The sequence below is a fragment of the Gracilinanus agilis genome, chromosome 2, assembly GCF_016433145.1.
Source record: "Gracilinanus agilis isolate LMUSP501 chromosome 2, AgileGrace, whole genome shotgun sequence".
Classification (NCBI taxonomy): Eukaryota; Metazoa; Chordata; class Mammalia; order Didelphimorphia; family Didelphidae; genus Gracilinanus; species Gracilinanus agilis.
Window position 1 is genome coordinate 552,070,603 of NC_058131.1, and position 21,217 is coordinate 552,091,819.

Here is a 21,217-nt window from a genome sequence, read left to right on the forward strand (position 1 = left end):
TGAGAGAGGGTAAATAAAATCTCTCCTAGATTTCATATTTTATTATCCTAGTGCATGCATGAGAACTAAAAGCCCTTACAGAGACACAAGTCAAATCCTGATGTTCTCATAAAAAACGAGACAAAATAAGTCAGAGATGTCTGAGAAGGTCCTCAAAAATGAACCCATTCTTTCCTGGACCAGAACTGCAGTTGTGAGTCATGAACGACAAATACATTCTAGACTTTTTCCATGAATCAAAGTCAAGTCCATTGGCCTATGATTTGCAGAATCCATTCTCTGCCCCCTCAGTCCCCTTTTTAAAATCAGGACTTTTGCCCCACTTCAATTCTATACCATGTCTTCTGTTTTCCACAATCTCTGAAAGCATTTATAGTGGTTCAGCCACCAAACCCTCCAGCTTTTTCAGTCATCTGAGAGACAGGTTGATTCGAACTCATTAAGGAGCCTCTCTTACTATCCCCCTATTATCTTTTCATTTACCAGGTTTAGCTACAATTAAATAAAGTATGGTCAAAATGACTAGTAGAGTTTGTACTTTATACAAACAATACAAATTGGTTTGTTCTTAGACTCTCTGAGGTTCCATATCCTCATATAGGTGGAAACTCTACATATATATATATATATTAACCCTCATTTTCTGTCTTAGAATCTGTACTATCAGTCCTAAGGCAGAAGACTGATAAGGGCTAGGCAACTGGGGTGAAGTGGCTCACCCAGGGACACACAATCAGGAAGTGTCTGAGGCCAGATTTGAGCTCAGTATCTCTCATTTCCAGTCCTGGAGCTTTATCCACTGTGCTATCTAGCTGCCCCTTTGGCTACATTTCTAAGGATTAAAGGACCTCTCTGGAGGAGGTCCTCTTACTAGGCAAGCAGTGTCAGAAGTAGAATCTCCTTGTATATGCCACATCCTGTTCCTGATCATAAAATCATCAATTTAGAGCTGAAATGAGTCTCAGAGGCCATTGAGTCCAATCCCTTCATTTAACTGATGAGGAAAACAGGTTCAAAGAGGTGACTTAAGTGACTTGCCCAGGGTCGCACAGCTAGTAAATGTCCAAGTCAGGATCTGAAACTAGATCTTCTTAACTCCAGATCTAGGGTGTGATCTATGCATTATGAATGCTCCAAGGTAAATTATTAGGTTCAACAGTTCAGGAAAAGGGAACAGTAGTCTCACTAAAGTCCTGAGGATTTGGACCCCTAACACAGGCAAGAGGATTTGACCTCTTGTTCCCAATATAAGATAAAAAGTAGGAGGACCAGGGAGAATGGAGGATCCCTCTGATATCGTTTAGCATAGTTCTTGGCATACAGTAGATAAAACACTGGCTGGTTAATCAACTAAAGGTTTCAGGTTGGTGCCAATGGCATTCTCCACCCACCATTACATCCATGCCATCCCCTTAAACTTTCCTTCTGACCATATACTTATTCTCTCTGTGATCTCTCCACATTCTAGGTGGTAAAGACCAGTGTAGGAGACTAAATCAGGTGATCTTGGATCATTGATTTAAAGGGGAGTAGAATTAGAATTCATTCATCTCCCTCCTTTTCTCTCAGTACTATCCACCTGCCTTGAAGGATATCAGGGGACTTTTCTCTACAGTATTTCCTACCAAAAGGATAGACACTTTTTGGGGATAGATGAAGTCCTTGGGAGGAGAAAACACTTACCTAGGAAGTAGGTCAGAACTGCCTTTTTTTTCTGAAGAGAAATTAAGTAGTTGAATCTGATGACTCCAGATGTCTTCTTTAGTCTATGCTTTTAAAGAGTCAAATCTATCCCTGTTTCTCCTCCTCTCTGAGGATACACCCATTGGATTCCCCTGATCTCACCTCTTTATCCAGGTTGTTGAGTCATCAAAGAATCAGCACATACCTGAATGAACGTTCTTCCAGAGGCACCTGAATTCTCCCTTACATGTGACTACAGGGTCTTGGCTCAAAGAACAGAGATAGGATTGTGATGGTTATGTGATGATTCCAAGATCATTGAAAATCAACTTATTGATCAGACTAGGAATAACCAATTAATTAATGGTCAAGATCCTCTTGGTAATCAAAGACAAGGAAGTCCCTTTACACAGATCCATAAATGCAATTTTGGGAGCTCATTATTCAGACCCTAGCTTGGACATCTCAACATAGTTTTAATTGGTGAATAGTGGGTAAGAAGGTGGTTTGTCATAACTTTCAACTACCCCTCCCTGTCTGCTGGGTGATGATGGGCAGTCATGTAATTGGTTCCATGTTCCCAAAAAACTGGGGGTAGGGGGAGAAATCGAGTTCTGCCTGGTCAAGACCAACCTTCTGTAATGTTTCTTAATGAGAAACCGAAGGACTTATTTTTGCTACATGCAGGCACATCTGGAATAAACTGGTTCTTATTTCCTAAGACAGATCTAGTAATATCACTTTTTATTTACCATGTTCTAGGGCGGAGCATTCCTTGAAATTCCTAGAAATGAAGGAATGAGTACAGAGATCAAGGAAATGATTAGTCTCTAATTCAAAACACAAGTACAGAAATAATTCAATATCTTAAAAAGAAACCCTCTCAGCTGTATTAAGTAAGAAGAAGACCTAGGAAGGGCTGGATATAAGTGACGTTCCAGCCTATAGAAGTAACTTCACGGTCACATATCCAGGTGCTTCTTTCTGAGCCAAGAAATGGAATCCAGAGATTTTAGGGGATGGAAGGAGGACACAGAGATGCCTCAGTGGTACATTTGAGGGGGAGCCAATGTAGCTCATTGGGAGAAGTACAAGATTTGATGTCAGAGGACTTTGGGTCCTCGCTCTCCCACTTCCTCCTTGTGTGACCTTGAGGAAGTAACCTAACATCTCTGCGCTTCAATTGCCCCATCTGTAAAATGAAGGGACTGGACTAGATCACCACTGAGGTTCCGTTCCAGTTCTATGAACCAGGAGCATGTAGAAGCAGTGATATAAAGACAGCTTTGTGAAATCCAACCAATTAGTGCCACTTCTGACTTGCTGTTGCCATTTAGTGAACTTTTAAAATCACATATTGAGTAATCACATAATTTTTAATCCTATAATTTTGTAATCTTATATTTCAATGGGTAGCATATTTGCCCTTGCTGTCAAATTATAGGGTCCTTTAAGATGGGACCACAGTCATTCTTGAGCAAGTACACACTGTCTTGCTCTCTACTCAGCAGTCATGAGTGTTTCAGACATCTTTATTAATTCAAAAATTTGACAGTCCCTCTAGGCATGTGTATGTCCCTATACTTTGTGCCCTTACGGAGAGAGGTAATTAGATTAAATCCTGACTTCCCTACAACATGAATGTGCAACAAACTTATACACATTCCTCCCAATGTGTTCTTGTAGTCAGAGACACGTTGGTGTGCGGGGGAAGACAACCATCAGCTTGAAACCGTTCCCTGCCCCCTCAGTTGTTAGTGCTTTCTCTCTCTCCCTCATATTCATTGATGTGTGCGCCTGCTGGGTCTCCTCCATCCCTCTCCTCCCCAGAGGGTATAAGCTCTTTGAAGAAAAGGATGGTTATCATTTTGTCTTTGGACCCCTCCACTCCCAAGTGCCTAGCACAGTGCCTTGTACGGCACAGTTAAGTTTTTGTTGAATAATTGAATTTATATGTAAAAAACAAAGTCTGTGCATAAGGTGGTTTGATGGATGCGTTACCAAGCTAGGGCTCACTCCTCCTCTAGAGATGTTGCCATGGAAACTTGGCAGACCTTGTACCTGCCTGGGGGCCAGGCTAACTACCCAGAGTTTCCCAGGTTCCTGTGGTGATGCCTCTGGACCAGAGGAGTGAACTCCATTTTCACACAAATAAATGAAGCTAATAGTCTTGCCCCATTTTTTTTAAACTGGGGAAGGAAGGCCAGGCCAGGAGGTGCCTTGAAGAAGGATGGTTAATTAGAGGCATAGAGAAAATAATTTAAATGTTGTATTTTTTTTAAACCCTTAGTTTTTGTCTTAGTAACAACTCTAAAACAGAAGGGCAAAGATGAGGCAAGCAGGATTAGGCGACTCACCCAGGATCACATAGCTAGGATGTATCTGAGGCCAGATTTAAACCCATGTCCTCCCAATGCCAGGCTTGTTGCTTTATCCACTGTGCCACCTGGCTGCACCCAGTTGAAATATTGAAAAAGAAATATGCAGTCTAACTAAGATAAAGGTCAGGCTGTATGTAGTACTTTGAGGTTAAGGAAAGATTTTCCTTATAATAAAACCCGGAGGTATGTAGTGAAAATGTTATTCAGTCATTACTAGCAAACTCTGTGCCTGAGGCCATTTTTGTGTATATAGGTATATGGGGGGCAATAAGAAAGGGGGAGAAGTTTAAAGAAAGGGATAGTAAGTTCAAATCCGACCTCAGATACTTACTAGCTGTGTGACACTAGGCAAGTCACTTAACCTCTCTGTCTGACTCAGCTTCTTTAACTGCAAAATGGGGGTAATAATAGTACCTACTACCTCCCAGGGTTGTTGTAAAGATCAAATGAAATTACATTTGCACAGCACTTAGTACATAGTAGAGCCTTAATAAAAATGTATTTCCTTCTTTTCTTCCCTCCTTCCAACATTACAGAGTCCTCTGGAAGAGGAAGAGATCCGTAATTATTCAAAGGATCAATCCATATGAAAAAGACTAGGTGGATGAAAAATATCTGTTGCCCAGAATTTTAAATGCATTTGGGTGATTCTCTATAGCACATGCCTAATAGTTAGGTACATCTGGGATAGATAGGTAGTGAATTGAGCCCAGAGTTGAAAGAGGGAAGGAGAGCATCTTGGATTACCTTTGAGAAACTGTAGAGCTCTTTGGCTGATCCCAAGCTTCCCATTAAATTAGAGGTCCATCTTTTAAAAACTAATGCTGTACTGGTCTTATATGGCAGTGAAACATGGAACACAACCTCTTCTGAAGAATTAAAAATAGTATTGCGCAGAAGGAAACAGAGGGGTGTTTGGTGGGAGTAAGTCAGTGATAGCAAAGAATCAATGAGGGATACCTAAGCATGAGAGTAAAGGATGTCCTCAAAGAATTCTATGATGGGAAGAGAAGATGGGCTGGTCAAATGGCCAAGGCAAGGGATGGCAGATGGACAGCCAAAACACTGCACTGGCCTGTTTATAATATCAAGTGATATCAAGGGAAGCCTCTAACGCTTTGGATGGTCCCTTCCAGGGTCATCTCATGGGTAGACATGGACCAGAGTTGCAATGGATAAACAGGCATGGATGAATTAAGATTTACCTTATTGGAGAGAGATCCCAAATTAATAAGATCTTGAATCCATTTTTGGATTGAGTATAAACAATTTTAAGCAATACATATATTTATCTGTTCATGTATTGGTTATTAATTCATCATTTATTTTAAACTTCATCCATGTACTTTAATGTAATGGCTGACTTTAAGTAATCTTTGATCTTCAGAATAATCTCGTGATTTAGGTATTATATGAATGTATTATTCTTATTCCCATTTTAGAGATGAAGAAGTGGAGACTGAGAAGTTCCATGACTTTTCCCCATGATTACATAACTAGTTAAGTTTTCAAGCCTACATCCAAACTCAACTCTCACCTTGCTCTGGGTCCAAATCCCTTTCCACTGTCACCACTCTTCCCTCCTAACGAAAATGTCAATTAAATAATTTTAGCTGATTTTTTGGCTTTAAAAAACAGACACGTTGTATATAAAAAGTAGAAAGAAATGAGTCCTCACGGCTTGAAATTTTAAAAGACTATAAATATTTCCCTTCAAATGTATCATAGGTTAATTTGTATGCATACATAGATTTTAAAGTTTCTAAACAGTGAGATTTTTCCTTATTAACTGACAAGCTGCAATTAATTAATTAATTAACTGTCACTGAGTTGAAATCTCTCTGAAAATTCGTTTCACTCAAATTGTGCAACTGATCAGGCTGATTTTTTTAAATTTAAAACCATTTATTTATTTATTTATTTTGAGAATATTTTCCCATGTTTCCATGATTCATTTTCTTTCCCTTCCCTTTTCCCTTTCCCTTCCCAGAGACAACAAGCAATTCCACTGGGTTGTACAAATGTTATCACTTGATACCTATTTCCATATTATTCATTTTTGCTATAGGACAATCTTTTAAATCCCAAACCCCAAAGAAAAGAAAACCCTTACATATACAAGTGATAAGTGATAAGTCATATGTTTTTCTTTTGAGTTTCTATTCTCATAGTTCTTTCTCTCAATGTGGATAGCATTTTTTTTGCATAAATCCTTCAGGAACATCCTGGATTGTTGCATTGCTACTAAGTAGTAAAGTCCATGATATTGGATTATTCCACAATGTTTTACTTTCTGTCTACAATGTTCTCTTGGTTCCACTCATTTCACTCTGCATCAGTTCACTGAGGATCTTCCAATTCATATGGAAATCTTCCAGATCATCATTCCTTACAGCACAATAGTATGCCATCACTATCATATTGCTCAGGCCGTTTTTTGAACCACCTTTTAAGATACTACATTGACCTCATGTCACAAAAGGTAGAATTCTAAGTCGGACTGATGATTTCATTCATTGAAAGTTGTCACACAATTTCTTGGAAGTATAAAGTGATGAAACGATGTTCACAAGTGAAGTTTTGGTTGTGATTTCCAAATCTGCAAACTCTGAATTGATTTTCTACACTCCCAAATCTCTATTTCTCTGCCTGACCTCTCACTTTAAATCTGGTCCCATATTTCCAGCTGCTTATAAGATTCTGGAGTCTCCCTTCTGGAGTTTGTGATAGAGCTGGAGGGAATATCCAAGGATAAACTCACATGTGCCCTAAATTTGGGATCAGCAGAGGTCAGAGGATCAGAGGAAAAACAGTCAGGTCATGGACTAAAATGCTGCACAGGAAGGTGATCCAGGAGACTATGGGAGACACTCAAGAATGAAATTCTGAAGACAGAAAATGAAACAATTCCTTCTTGCTAGTTTTATGCACAGAAAACTTCATTCCTCATCACCATGCCTTTTCATTGACTGTCCCCCATCCCTGGAATACACTCCCTCCTCTTGATTGCCTGATTTCCTTCTAAGTTAGAAATGCATTAGAAACAATGGAATGGGACAGCCAGGACTACAATTGGGAAGTCCTGGGTTCAAATCTGTCCGCAAACACTTCCTAGCTGTGTGAACCTGGGCAAGTCACTTACTCCCATTTGCCTAACCCTTAGTTCTTGGAACTGATACTTAGTATTGTTCCTAAGATGGAAGTTAAAGGTTTTAAAAAAAAAAAAGATACTTGGTAAACATCTGGAAAGGCAAGTGCTCATTACCAAAAGCCAGCATGGTCTTATATGAGCAAGCCATACCAGACTAGATTGATTTTCTTTTTTAACAGGATTGCTAAACTAGGAGTTAGCAGGAATGCTTAGATATAGTTTGCTTAGAATTTTTGCAAAGCTTTTGATAAAGAATTTTATATTATTTTTGTGGAAAAGATGAAGAGATGTGGACTCATCAGGTAATTCCAAACTTTTTGATTGAGTACCCCATCACTTAAAAAACAACCTTTGAGAACACACTCTATATGCGTGTGTGTACACACACACACACACACACATTTGCTTTTTAAGAAAAAAAACACCTTACCTTCTGTGTCATAATCAATATTATATATTGGTTCCAAGGCAGAAGAGAGGTAAAGGCTAGGCAATGAGTGTTAAATGACTTGCCCAGGGTCACACAGCTAGGAAGTGTCTGAGTCCAGATTTGAATCCAGAACCTCCCATCTCTAGGCCTGGCTCTCACCCCACTGAGGCACCCAGCTGCCCCTAATATTTGTTTATTTAAAAATTGCATTAGTACCATTATACTAATAATTATATACAGTGTAAAACTCACATCAAATAGGAATTTTAACAGAATGAGATAAAATGAAACAATATATAGTTCTAGAATCAATAGGGAGCCACTGGAGTTTATTGAGCAGGAGAGTAACTCACCCTACAGAAAAAAAAATCACTTCGATAGCTATGTGATTAGAAAAAGGAGAGACACCACTTTGGAGAATACTGGTTTAGAACTAATCCAATACAATTCCAGAATTGGAGTAATAATTTTACTACAAGAATAGTCATTGATGGTTGGCATAAGGTTTCCAGTGGCATATTTCATGGCTTTCTACTAGAACCTACAATTTAACATTTTTATCAGTGACTTAGAGAAAGGCATAGATGGCATCCTCACCAAATTTGCAGAGACACAAATTTGGGAGAAAATACTAATCCACTGGGTGATAGAGTCAGGATCCATAAAGACTTTATAGGCTAGCACTTTAGATGGTATCCAATAAGACAAAAGTCAATAGAGATTTTAATAGACTTTAAACTCAAGTGTAAAATCTTTCACTTGAATACCAAAAAATCAACTTTATAAGTACAAGATGGAGAAGGCATGGCTAGACAGTGGTTGTTCTGAAAAAGATCTGCGGAGCTGCTGTGTTATGAGCTGGTTATGAGTCAGTAGTGTGATGTAATAAGCAGTTGAAAAAAACACTAATGTGATCTTGAACTGCATTAAGAGAAACACGGAGAGTGGGGGACAGCTGAGTGATTGGGTAGATAGAGAGCCAGATCTAGAAATGGGAGATTCTGGGCTCAAATGTGGCCTCAGATACTTCCAAGCTATGTGACCCTGGGTAAGTCACTTAACCCCCATTGCCCAGCCCTTATCGTTCTTTTGTCTTGGAACCAATACACAGTACTGATTCTAAGAGAGAAGGTAAGAGTTTAAAAAAAAAAAAGAAAGAAAAAGAAAAGCTTGACTTCCATGTGATCATATACTGAATTCTGATTTCATAGACCTCATCTGGAATATTGTATTCAGTTCTGAGCACTATAGTTTGATGATAATGTTGATAAGCTGAACAGTGTCCAGAGGAACACTGACTATGAATCTATATCATATGAGAATTAGTTGAAGAAAATGGAAATATTTATCACAAAGAATAAACAACTCAGGGAGAAGGGGGAGGGAGGAATGATGGCTGTATTCAAGGGTCCAAAGGATTGTCATATGAAAGACAGATTAGATTTCTCCTATTTGGATCCAGAAGGCAGATCCAGAAACAAGGGGTAGGGATTGTAAATAGTTAAACTTAAGCTGGATATTTGGAACAATTTTCTAAGTAGGGCTGTTCAAAGTGGAATGGGCCACCTGCAAAGTTGTGCAATTCTTCTACCTTGTACATCTTTCTATTGAATTGGCTGGTTAACTACTTGGGGATTCTTGCATATATGGGTTGGACTAGGTAGGTATGAGGCTCCTTCCAGCTTTAAATTCTGTAATTCTGGGTGTGATAGGCGGAATTGATCAGGAAACCCCCAACCCAGCCCAGTTGATAAAGTTACTGAAGGAAGGGACAGATAATAAAGATAACCAGTTGTTAACAACTTAAAGAAAATCTGAAGAATTTTCTCTACTTGACACCCCTCTAAAAGGTGCAAAGCTTGATGGAATTAGAAAGAAGCTAGTCATTGACTGGTCAAAGATAAGCTTTGGCCCTGCTGGTTCTTGGAAATGCAAGACATACTTTCTAGGGAAGGAATCAATAGCTGAGGCAGGAGACACTCTGAGCTAAGAAAACTCTGGCAGCAAGGGGGAAAAAGCTTCCCTTTTGAGACGGAATTAGGCTTCATCCATTAGAATGGAGAAGAGATTCTTTTCTTTCTCCCTCCCTACCACTTCGGTGGCTATGTCATCTTGCAGCAGAGCTACTCAGCAGGGAGCAAGTACAGAATCAAAAGTACAAGACAGGAGAAGCTTTGTAATTTCAGCATGAGTTAGCCTTGGCTGTTTGGAGTTGTTGGGTAGAGAAACAAATCCAAGGAATCCAACTGAATAATTTGCCAAGCAGAGGAGTAGCAAGAGGGTACCATATTGGACCACCATAGTGCTGGAGGTGCAAGCCACTTTGGCCACATATCTTCTCTAATTACCTGCCTGTTTGCTTCGGTACCATTCTCTCACTCTTCTCACAGACAATTTAGGAAAGGGTACACCCTAGGCTTGCAAGGGGAGGGAGAAGGGAATAATTTTTACTCTTGTTCTTATGATGCTATCTCTACAAATATCTTTTCTTTGAGCTAATTGTGTCTACTGGCTGATGAATAAAGGCAAGTGCACCAGTGAGAGTTTATGTTTTAAGAGTACATAGTCACAGATTCTGAACCCCAGGGTTGTCATCTCGATGGGTAGCTAACCTGTGAATTCAAGTTGGAAGGGAAGTAGGGGATGTTACATGTGAATATAAGATTGAGAACAGAGATTGTTATGCTTTGTTTTGTTGTGTTTTGAATCTCCAGCATTTGTACAGTGTCTGGCACATAAGAGCTTAGTAAATGCTTGTCAAATCACTATACACGCATGGACAGAACCAATAATCCCCTGTCCTGGGCTCTGTTTAATCCCTCTGTACAAGTGTGAACAGGACCTGCCTGAGACAACACCCCAAGCTTTTCTCTTTTTGGTAACATTCCAGGTTTCTATCAAAAGATGTTTAAACCCATCATAATTTATTATTCACTTGGCATGTTTTCTCTATCTCACAGAATCCTAATATGTTCCCACCTTTTGCCTGCTCCCTAAAGGACCTCTCCCTCACTCATTCATTCACCCAATCTGTATTGAAGTACTGGTATAAAATTGTAAGGTACAGGGATAAAACACAAGACCACTTGAGTAAATCACAGTCCTAGGTGTTGGAACCTTACTTTTCCAATTCCGTCATACCTACTCCAGCAGTCAACCTGTTTTTAATCAAAGACACCAAAGACCAAAGTGTTAAGGACTCCAAATGTTCCCCTGATATTAAAGTCACAGGGGGAGGAAACATTGTCTCATCACCATTGGTACCCATTGCCTAGATGCTTCCCTCACCCCAGATGGATCTATTGCTTAATATCTTCATTGATTATGTTATCTTTTCCTAGCTTCACCATCTGGAAGTGGTGAGTCTTTGACAGACTGGAGGAGTGACCCCTTCCCAAGCACATATTGCTGGTTCCATCCCCAGGAAAGTCTAAGCTAGTAAATACCCAATGGGGATGCACCCCCACACAAAGATGCTATATTGTTCTTTTATCTTTTTATGCTTTTTTCCCTTCGGATTATATGTTGGTACAATTTTTAATACTTGTTTGCTTTTTTAAAAAAACTCTTACTTTTCATCTTAGAATCAATTCTTATGTATTGGTTCCAAGGCAGAAGAGCTGTAAGAGATGGGCAATTGGGAGATTAGTGCCCAGGGTCACACAGTTAGGAAGTGTTTGAGGGCAGATTTGAACCCAGGACCCTCTGTCTCTAGGCCTGGCTCTCAAACCCCCGAGCCACCCAGCTGCCCCATAAACTTGTTTTCTGACATTTTGCAATTCATATTCTCTTTCTCCCTCTCATCTCTTCCCCTCCCCCTAAAAGGCTGATAATATGATACAGGTTGCACATGTATTATTATGCAATACATATTTCCATGTTCGTGTTACAAAAGAAGACACATTTCACTTAAACTGGAGAAAAATTCACAGAGGAAATAAAATGAAGAATGGCATGTTTTAATCTGCATTCAGACTTCATCAATTCCTTCTATGACAGTGGAGAGTCTTTTTCATCATGAGTCCCTTAGAACTGTCCTGGATCCTTGCTTTGTTGATAACAATTAAGTCATTCACAATTGATCATCATATTTTATGGCTGTTACTGTGTACAATGTTCTCCTGGTTCTGCCCATTTCACTTTGCATCACTTTGTATGAGTCTTTCCAAATTCTTGTTTGTCATTTTTGATGGTGCAATAGTATTCCATTATAATCATATTGAAATAAGGATCCTTCCTAGATGGATGAGAGATAAGACCCACCTAGGAACCTCCCCAGGGCCAGTAAAGCAAAACCCTTGAAATGATTAAAACCAAGTTTATTAAGGGTAGGGAAATGATAAATACAATCCTAAATCTATTAAGTTTTATCTCCTCCCACCAATATACACTCCCCCTCATGGGGTCTGCTCTTCTGATCTCAAGCCCTTCTTATATCTCCCTGTTCTTAACTAAGACCCCAAAAGCTATCTGACTATAACCTAACCTAATTTCTATGGATTAACAAAAAGGATGAAGAGGAAGGAGGGAAGGACTCACAGGTGTATTTGAGCCCTTACCTAAAGCCTGGGGTTGTCTTCATCAGATAACCCAAAGTCCCAGTTGTCAATCCTTGGATTACCTGGGCCCATTGGATTTCTGGCAGATGGATCACAGGCAGATGGTTTCTGTACCTCAGGGAAAAGGTAGTCCACTCAACCAAGGAATCCCTAATCTTTCCACGAGATTAGGACTACCAAGGGAAATTTGCCAGAGCAAAACCTCCTTCCAGGTCTGTCAAAACAGGAGTTTAAGGATAACTGTTAATTCCAGTAAACTCCTAAAATCCTTCTCTCCTTGTCAGAATCCTCTCCCAAGGCTTGTATCCAAATTCTCCTCTTTTCCTCTTTAAGATAATCCATGAAATTTACTCTATCCCTTACCTACATTCCTACATTCTTTGTATCAGTCTTTCCAGATTCTTGTTTGTCATTTTTGATGGTGCAATAGTATTCCATTACAATCATATACTACAACTTGTTCAACCAAATCCCAATTGATGGACAACCCTTCAATTTCCAGTTCTTCGCTATTACAAAAAGAGCTACTATAAATATTTTTGTACATGTAGGTCATTTCCTCCTGTCTTTGATCTCTTTAGGATACAGACCTAATAGTGGTATTTCTGGGTCAAAGGGTATGCATAGTTCTATGGCCCTTTGGATATGATTCCAAATTGTCCTCCAAAATGGTTGTATCAGTTCATTACTCCACCAACAGTGGCTTGGTGTCCCAATTTTTCCACATCTCTAACATTTATCATTTTCATTTTTTGGTTATATTAGCCTGATATAATATATCTGCTAGGTGTAAGGTGGTACCTTAGAGTTGTTTTAATTTGCATTTCTCTGAATAATATTGATTTGGAGTATTTTTTTCATATGACTAAAGTTAGTTTTCATTTCTTCAGCTGAGAATTGCCTGTTCATATCCTTTGATCACTTTTCAGTTAGTGTAACAACTAAAATAAATATATAATAATAACTTTAGATATTGTGTTTTTAAAAGATTTATTAGTAATCACTAGAAGTAAAGGAATAAATAAGTAACAAAATAAAACCCACTAGCCATGGCTAATCTACCTGTTCAAACAGCCTGTGTTCCCAGCTCCAAGCCACCATAGGAAGGAAAAGAGACCTAGCCACACCAGACCCCTCAGTTTTATCCCCCTGTCTATGTCAGCACATAATGACAGGAAACCAATGGGCTCTTGGGAAATGTAGTTCAAAGGCAGGCCCAAAATTTCCAGTAACACTTAGGGAATGCTATGTATTTTTGTAAAATTGACTCAATTCTCTATATACTTGAGAAAATGAGACACTTGCTTTGTCAGAGACACTTGCTATAAATTTTTTTTCTGGTTTGTTGTTTCCTTTCTAATCTTGGTTTCATTGGTTTTGTTTATGCAAAATTTTTTTTATTTTAATATAGTTAAGGTTATCTATTTTATGTCTCATAATGTTTTCAATGTCTTGTTTAGACATCAATTCTTCTCTTATCCATAGATCTGACAGGTAAACTATTCTATGTTCCTCTAATTTGTTTATGGTTTTACCCTCTATTTCTAAATTATGAGTCCATTTCGACTTTATTTTGGTATATGATGTGAGGTGTTGGTCTGTGCCTAGTTTCTGTCATAGTTTTCTAGTTTTCCCAGTAGTTTTTATTGAATAGTGAATTCTTCTTCCAAAAGCATGGGTCTTTGGGTTTGTCAAACACTAGGTTATTGTCATTTATTACTGCATATTAAATACCTAACCTATTGCATTGATCCACTACTGTATTTCTTAGTCAGTACCAGATGGTTGCTACCTTATAATACAGTTTGAGATCTGGAATAGCTGAGCCATTTTCTTCATTTTTTCCCCATTAATTACCTTGATAATTCTTGACCTTGTGTTCTTTTAGATGAATTTTATTATTCTTTTCTCTAGCTCTATGAAATAATTTTTAGGTAGTTTGATTGGTATGGCACTGAATAAGCATATTAAAAATGTGATTTTTATTTATATTATTGGCTGATCCATGAGCAATTAATGTTTTCAAAGTTTTTTAGTTCTGACTCTATTTGTTTGAAAAATGTTTCATAGTTGTAATCATATAGTTCCTGGGTTTGTTTTTTTTATTTTATATTGTCTTTAGTCATTTTAAATGTGACTTTTCTTTTTATATCTTGCTGTTAGACTTTATTGGTAGTATTAAGAAATGCTGATGATTTATGTGGATTTATTTTATACTCTGCAACTTTACTAAAGTTGTTAATTGCTTCAATAAGTTTTTTAGTTGATTCTCTAGGATTCTTTATGTATAACATCATATCATCTGCAAAGAGTGATAGTTTTATTTTCTCACTACCTATTCTAATTCCTTCAAATTCTTCTCTTATTGCTATAGCTAGCATTTCTAGTACAATATTTAATAATAATGGTGACAATGGGCATCCTTGCTTCATCTTTGATTTTTATTGAAAAGTCTTTTAGTTGATCTCCATTGCAAATAATGTTTTCTGATGGTTTCAGATAGATACTATTCATCATTTTGAGGAATATTCCATGTATTCCAATATTCTCTAGTGTTTTTAATAAGAATGAATAGTATATTTTGACAAAAGCTTTTTCTGTGTCTATTAAGATTATCATGTGGTTTCTGTTGATTTTGTTATTGATATGATAAATTATGCATTTATATTCATTAGAGAGGTCCATCTATATAGTTTTCTTTTTCTTTTTTTCTGTTTTTCCCCTTCCTGGTTTAGGTATAAAATATTTGTGTAAAAAAAAAAGGAATTTCATAAGAGTCTTCCTTAGCTATTTTTCCAAATAGTTTATATAATATTAGAATTCATTATTCTTTAAATGTTTGGTAGAATTCACTTATGAATCCAAAAGGCCCTGAGGCTTTTTTCTTAGAGAATCCATTGATGACTTTTCTACTTTTCTGCATTTAGTTGTGAGGTTTCTGTGTCCTATTGTATAATCAATTTTTGTGAAGGTGCCAGATACTGGTGAGAAAAAAGTTGTATTCCTTTTTATTCCCACTCCGGTTTCCCCAGAGAGCTATCAATTTTAACTTTTCAAAAATTCCATTCACTTCCTTAATTTCTTTCTTATTTATTTTTTTGGTTTGGTTTGTCTAATTCTGAGAGGCAAAGTTTAACATGCCCTCCTAATACAATTTTTTAAAATTTAAACATTTATTAACATTCATTTTTAACATGGTTACATGATTCATGCTCCTGCTTTCCCCTTTACTCCCCATACTCCCCCCACCCATGGCTGATGCACATTTCCACTGGTTTTGTCATGTGTCCTTGATCAAGACCTATTTCCAAATTGTTGGTAGTTGCATTGGTGTGGTGGTTTCAAGTCCAATTTTTACCAAAATGTAATTTCCTTTTTATCTCTTTTAACTAGGCCAATTTTCACATTTGCTTTGTCTGAGATCATAACTGCCACCCTTGTTTTTTAAACTTTGGCTAGTAGTGATGTAGCTATTCAGGAGGAAAGAATGAGAAATGATACTTTGAAATCCTCTTTTAAATAGTGCTTTGAAGTCCTAAAAAAAATTGTACTTTTAGATCTTATGCTTTTTACAAGTTAACAAATATTGCCAATTAGAATATAGACTCAAACTCTGTGCTTTACCTTTGCCCTTTCTCCCAGTTGATAAGGGTTTGCCTTGGCATTCCAAGCCTGAAGGAGGGGTGGGGTAGGGGCACCTAAGCTAACTTGAAAGATGTTATGACTTTCTCCCCTTAGATAAGAGCTTGAAAGGCTGAAAAAGGACACCCAAACACCCAAACAGCCTTGAAGGTCAGATAAATAGAACACAAGAGGGAACATCATGTGTGTGCATTAGGGGTCTTTGAGATTAAGGGAAGATCTTTTTGAATAGAGAAAATCCCCCATGCTCTGTGCATGCCCCCCTCCTCTTTTTGCGCCCTAAGAGTCACCTTATGATGTGCCAGTTCCTAAAACACACACTCTCCTGGAGATGTTCACACCCTTTCCTTGTCCTTTCCCCACTTTTCAGCCTGGAACACTCCCTGGAATACCCAGGGGAGGAATAATCTGAGGAAGGGTGGAGAATTCCTAAGGATGGGAGGAGGGAATCCCCCAGGAGCTCAATAAAATCTAGCAACCTGAATCCTCTGGGGGAAAGGGGACTGCAATTCCATCCTTGCAATAGCCATTCCACCATCCCAGGCTTTTTTCACCCCCTTGGCCACACTATCTGTAATATCTTTAAATAAATACTTTCATGCCTTCAGATGAAAGGGTATGAGCTACAATTCTCTGAGCAAAAGCTAGCATTCACTCTCCCACCACAAATTTGTTCACTTATGACAGTAGTAGTAGATTCTTTACCAGCCCTTTACCTTTTACTCTGTTTTTATCACCCTGCCTTAAATGTGTTTCTTATAGACAGCATATTGTGGGCCTCTGGTTTTTAATCCATTCTTTTACCCTATTCTGTTTTATGAGTGAGTTAATCTCATTCACATTCACAGTTATGACTACTGTGTGTTCCCTCCATCTTATTTTCCCCTTGTTTATTCTTCTTTCTCTTCTTTCAGCCTTTTCCTATTCAAAAATAATTCTGTTTCTGATTGCCATCTCCAGGTTGTTCACTTTCCTTTTTGTCTACCTCCCCTTTCTTATTCACCCTCCCCTTCTTACTTCTCTATAGGGTAAGATGGGTTTCTATAACTAACTGAATATGGATGTTATTCCCCTTTGCACCAATTCCAATAAGAGTAAAGTTCAAGCATCACCTGTCGTCTTCCCTCCATTGTACTGATTCTTAAACATCTCCATATGTAATATAATTTACTCCTCAATCTTCTCTCCTTTTCCTCTTTCTTGTCCCTTCATTTGTTTCGCTTTGGGTTTTTAAATATAATTTCATTGTATTCAACTCACTCTCTGCTCCTTTTGACTTCCCTAATAGTTATGAAATTCTTAAGTATCTTCCATACCTCAAGTGTCCTAAATACTTTAGCTGACTTTAAGTACCATGGATATCTTAACTATCATCTTATGTAATAATGCAATCAATTTGACCCCATTGTTTCTCTTGATTACCTTAAGTATTTTAAGGATTTCTTATATCACAGATATCTTAAGTTTTCTAGTTAAAACTTTCCCATGTAGGAATATGATCAATTTAATTCCATTGAATGTCTAAAGTTCTTTTCTTTTTATCTTTTTATGATTCTCTTGAGAGTTAAATTTGATCATTAAAATTTATTTTTGGGACTGGTTATTTCATCCGGAATGCTAAGAAGTCCTCTAATTCATTATCTGGACATTTTTCTGGGTAGGTGATTCTTGGTTGTAGTCTCAGATCCTTTGCCTTGTTGACTATCATATTCCACTCCTTTTAGTCCCCTCATGAAGAAACTGCCAGGTCCTGCGTAATCCTGACTACAGCTCCACCATATTTGAATTTTGGCCTGGAATTTGGCTATTATAGTCTTGGGATTGTTAAATTCAGGATCTCTTTCAGGTGGTAATCAACGAATTCTTTCCATTTCTATTTTACCTGAGAACATTGGGGCAGTTCTCTCTGATAATTTTTTGCAATATGGTGTCCAGGGTCTTTTTTTTTTTGGTCATGGCTTTCAAGTAGCCCAGTGATTCTTAGGTCAACTATCCTAGATTGATTTTCCATTTTTCTGGTGAGATATTCCAGATTTTCTTCTTTTTTTTCTTCTTTTGAATTTGTTTTATTATTTCCTGCTGTCTTATGGAATCATTAGCTTTCATTTGTCCAATTATAATCTTTAGGGAGCCATTTTCTTCTTTAATGCTTTGTATTTCCTTTTTAAAAAGGATTATTTTTCTGTTTAGAATTTTGTATCACCTTTTTTTTTTAGGATTCTATTTCCTTCAGAGAGTCTTTGCTCCAAGCTATTGACTTTTTCTATCAATTTCTTTTCTAATTTTTCTATTGTCTTTTATTATCTGTTTTTTTATTCTCTTTTTGAGCTCTTCCAGGAGTTCATTTTGGGTCTGATATTCTTTTATATTTGCCTTTTAGGGTTCACACAATTCCATTTTGGCATTGCAGTCCTCTTCTGAGCTTGCATTTTGGTCTCACTTTTGCTAAAATAGCTTTCCAGGATCAGACCTTTACTTTGTCTTTTTTTTTAATTTAGAATGGGGACTTTTTTCATGATATTGCCTGTATGTTGAGGCTGAGCTCTACTTCTGAAGTTGAGGGAGTATTATCCCTGGACTCCCTCCAGGTGCCACGTGGATTTCATTCTTCAGCAGCCAGCAGTCCCTGGCATTATGAATACTGGGGTTGTTCCTTCCATTGAGGGTTCTCCTGGGTGTGTTTGCCTCAGACAGATACCCAAGTTTCTCAGTGTGTGCTTGCACTGGGCTTCTTTTTCATACTACTGAATCCACTGGTCTCACTTCTTACCTCAGTGAGATGGGTCCTTCTTGTTGCCTCTCTACATTTTCTTTGAAGCCCTGATTCACTCTGTCTTCAGTTCTGTCCCTACAAAATTTGTTGTGAGGCACTTTTTCTTTTGTGGTTGTTTGAAGGTGGGTTTTTATGAGCTTGGAATGTTCCTTACTCTTCCATCTTGGCTACCAGAAGGGGAAGACTCTATATTATTTTTTTTAATGTAGACTAGAGGAGGAGCTAGAGGGGTTCAGTGAAAAGAGAGCCAGGCTTGGAGACAGGAGGTTCCAGGTTCAAATTTTGCCTCAGACACTTCCTAGCTGTGTGACCCTGGGCAAGTCACTTAACCCCAATTGCCTAGCCCTTATTGTTCTTCCCTGCCTCCAAGTTGATATTTTGTTTAAATTCTAAGACACAAAGTAAGGGTTAAAAAATAGCAAATCAGAAACAACATTTTAAAGACAAACAACCTTGAAAGACTTAAGAAAGCTGATCAATGTAATTTAATTTAAGGATAAATGATGAAGGAAGCTACCCTCCTATTGCCAGAGAGGTAGTACATTTAAGATGTAGAATGAGACACATTTTTGACATGGCCAATTTGAGAATTTGTTTTTCTTGGCTATTCACACTGGTTTTAAGAGTCTTCTTTCTTTTTTTCCCTTTTCATAGTGCATTGTATATGATGGGAGATAGCAGAGGGAAGCAATAGAAGAGGAATAAAACTAAAATTATTTTTTTTCAAAAGCAAAAAAGAGTCTCATAGGAATTCATGAGTATCACAACTCTGACACTTCAGTCACTCCTCCCTGCCACCCATCATTTCATAACGTCATCCCCTCTTCCCCTAGGAGCTGGTTACATTTTCCCTCTGCTCACAATCTACTTCCAAACATGTTTTGTTGGGTTTATTTGTTTTTAGATAATTCTTACATTCTGTGGCTTCCAGACACCCAGCCATGGAGATTCTTTGGTTCCCATGTTTACCTGCCCTCTATCTCTCCCCCATCTAGCCTGCTCATCCTCCCGAAATCTTTACAAGAAAGAATTGGGGTAGGGAGAGGAGAGATAACGAACATCATGCATAGTTTACTAAAAAGTGACATTGATGGTGAGGGGTGCCCTAGGGGCGCTGCCCAACCCCACTTCTATCAAAGTCCCTCTTGGTAATCTTCAAATTGGGAGGGTTAAGGGAAGGAGGTACAAGTGAAGTGCAGAAAAGGGTGGTACTAGACTGTTACAGGGTCCCCTCACTCTGGTTTCCTATTTGTAGCTACATGAATAAAACTAAATTCCATTAAAATATTTTTATGATATTTCATAAACATAACTGGGCCATCTCCTCTCCACATTGTCTCTTTGGCAACCAACAAAAAATGTAAAATAATGGAACCCATGGCATGAGAAGGGCTGCCAACATTAGGTGATGGTTGTATTTTTGTATTTTGTTGAATCTCTAACAAATGCATTAATATGCCTTCATTTTCAAGAGACGGGAAATAAAGATTTATAACATAGAAAATTGTCATGTCTTTGGAGCAAATCTGAGAGACAAGCACAGAGATTTTTATTCACAAACTTTGATCCTGAACGAGCAAGCTTTCCTCATAAAGATGCCTGGTAGATTTTGCAGAAAAAAAATATGGCATAACAAATTATATTTGCTATTTGCAGTATCTACTAAAAGGTGGGATCTCTTGAATGAGTTTGTTGAAATTACTCTTAAAGCACTCTCAGAGATTGCTTGGCAAGCATGAGCTTATGCAGTAAAAAGCTGCAATTTCTCAATTACTGTCAGTCTGTGAAGCATTTTTTTAAAATGGCTAGCAGAAAGTGACAATTCATTTGTTCTGTTGGAAGCTGTGAGTTCTGAGACACTACATTTGCACAAAGGAAAAAGTCACTGAATGGTGATTCAAGGAGGCACTGCTTGGATGGAGCAAACTCTAGTTTTGTCCAGGGCACCATATTTAGAGGTAATTGTTAGCCTTTACATTCCTTGGATGTACTCAAACAAGCCTCCCTCTGTTCCTTTTCTGAATTCTACCACCAAAACCTTCTGAGCATCAATACATGCCATTGTTCCACGTCTCCTCCCCACTGCAAACGAATGCTCATCCCCCTGCCTGGAACATAGTATACACTTGGTAAACATTTATTGACTTACTGACACACACACATACACATTCCCTGGCACAATTTAGGGCTCCTTCCATGCTTCTCTCCAGAAGCCCAGATTGCTGTGCTTGACCCAGTTGCAGAAACCACTAATCACGTCTCTGGTAGTCCCCAAAGGGACAAGAAGTTGGCAATGCCAACTGTTACTAATAGAAACCCAAGATTCCGATAGAGGAAACCATTCTCCTTGGGGCATTAAAGCAGATTATCTGGAAGGTTTCTTATCCTTAACAAATACCCTTGGAGATATTGTTTTATAATCCATATGTAAAATCATTGTGAGACCGTCTGCTGCTTCTATCCCCATTATACTCATTTGTGATTCCCTGTAAGTTTTAATAGAGTTCAAGAGAAGATAGCATAAGGTCAAAATACAGTTGAGGGGAGACAAGAGGAGATCAGGATGTAAGGAATAGAGAGAGAGAAAAGATGGATGAA